This window comes from Triticum aestivum, chromosome 2B (assembly GCF_018294505.1).
Source record: "Triticum aestivum cultivar Chinese Spring chromosome 2B, IWGSC CS RefSeq v2.1, whole genome shotgun sequence".
NCBI classification, from domain to species: domain Eukaryota; kingdom Viridiplantae; phylum Streptophyta; class Magnoliopsida; order Poales; family Poaceae; genus Triticum; species Triticum aestivum.
The window spans coordinates 282,467,315-282,469,704 of NC_057798.1; positions in this window are offsets into that span (position 1 = coordinate 282,467,315).

The following is a 2,390-nucleotide window of genomic DNA, read 5'->3' on the forward strand; positions in this document are numbered from 1 at the left end:
CATCTCCGGCCACCCCTCGCTCCCCCGACTAGCTCAGAAGCTCCGCCACGACCCCCTCTTCCTCCCCACCGCTCCACAGCTCCCCGGAAGCCCTGCATCGCCGCCACGTCGCTGTTCCCCTCTTCGGGCTCCGACCATCGTCGCCGTCGAATTCGTCCTCTCCAGCGCGTCCCCGAGCCCGCTAACCATCCCTGCAGCTCCGCGGTGAGCCCCCGGATCGTTTCCCCCTTCTCCCCTGGTCTCTCCCGACCTCTAGGCCCTAGCCCCACCTTGGCCGAGAGCTCCACGCCGCCGGCGATGTCGCCGTCGTGGCCACGGTCACCGTAGCACCCAACCGAGCACACTATCGTGCTCCACACCTCACTAGGAGTACGCAGCACGCACTAACGCCTCCCCAAACCCCCTGCAACACCGATCCCGACCGCACCCGAACTCCGGTGGCCGCAGCCGAGCTCGCCGCCGTCGACTCCGGCCACCCCAGGCCCAGCCACGGCCACCGTTCGACGCGCGGGAGCAAGAGCTTTCCAACGAGCCCAAGCACGGCCTCTCCCGTGCCCTATAGCGCGATTCCGCATCGCGCCGCCGTCTCGGGCCTCGCCGGCGTTACATCGCCGGTGGGTTTGACCCACTTTGACCACGGCAGGACACCCCCTGAGTCCCTGACAGGTGGGCCCAGCCCTGTAGCTAATCAGGATTAGCACTAACCACTGTTAGTTAACCCCCTGACACTGACTAGTGGGCCCCAGCGCCACTAATTAGTAATTAGGATTAAATTAACCCTGTTTAACCCCCCTGTCACTGACGTGTGGGCCCCACACGTCAGGTTTGACTTCAGCCAGCCGCAGTTGACCACTGACGTCACACTGACGTCAGGCTGACGCAGTAATTGATTTTCTGGATTTAAATTTAAATCAGGAAATTCCAGAATATTATTTAAACTTCAAAAATTCATAACTTTTATTCTGTAACTCCAAATTGGACAAATTATATATGAAAAACGATCAGAAAAATCCAATCTATCCATCTGTACTATTTTCATGCATGATCAAACAAGTTAAATTGATGTTTTAAGCAGAACAAGGAAAAGCACTTTAAAAGGACATATTTGAATTTGAAATTTGAATCCTTGATTCAAATTTGTTCAAACCCTTCTGGGTTTAGTTGCATTAGCCCAACACACTCATATTGCCATGTTTCATGCATGCATCATATTGTTGCACATTGTTTGGTGATGCTTGTGTATCGATGTCCTTTGTGACAGGTTCTGCCTCCGAGGAGTACCGTGATTACCCTAACGAAGAACCGTATCAGGGCATCGAACCATCAGGCAAGCAACCAACCATTTGATCATATCGATACAATCCCATGTTCTCGCTCCTGCTCTCTTTTACTGCATTAAGACAACGCGTTTCAAACTGCTGTGTGCTACGGTAGTTGAACCCATTTCCTCTGCATGACCTGTCATTGCCACAGTAACTAGATGAAACCCACTAGCATGTGTAGGAGTTGATTGAGCCATGTGTATGTGTTGTTCCTACCTTGCTATGCCTGCTATGCTTAGAGTCGTGTCAGGTCTGGTTCATCTGGGTGATGGGCTAGAGTGAAATGTTAATGTCGGTAATGAGAGTGGTGTGGTGAACACGATTTGGTAAAGGTATCGATGAGAGGCCATGTAGGAGTACATGGTGGGTTGTTTCATTGAAGCCGACCTTAAGCACTGAGATCTGTATATGTGATTTAAGATACAGCTACTACCATGCATTGGGCCCTGAAATATGACCCCGCTCGACTTCTTATTCACCCTAGCTCTCTGTTCAGGAGTTGCAAGTAGTTTCTGGTGTTTGTAGCCTACTGGAGGCCGTGGACAGCGCTGACCGTAGGGGTGGGCTGTGATGCGGTAGGTACGTGGCCGGGTGTACCGAATACCCGTTAGGTATCTCGGGAACCCTGTTCACATCGTTCGGGGCCGTATGGGAAACCTCGGCCGGACTCCCTGCGGATGGAACCTGAATAGGCGATAAACCTGGACTAGAGGCTTAAGTGTTTAGGTAGGTCGTGGTCTACACCCACGTCGGCTTTCGCTTGAAGTCTGCCGAGCACATGTCGTGTGCAGACGCTAAGTGGTGGAAACATGTATGAAGAAGTACACCCCTGCAGGGTTAACATGATCTATTCGAATAGCCGCGTCCGCGGTAAAGGACTACTTGGTTGCCTATACAGTTCATAGACAAGTAAATGGAAACTGTTAAAAGCCTCAAGATAAGTGTGAGTGCCGAGGATGGCCCTTCCGTAGGAAGACGGAGGTGGATCCTCGGTAGTGTATTGCAGTGGTGAGTAGTGGACTCGTGTGCGCAAAACCATTTCAAGTTGGAGTATCGTAGGATAGCCTA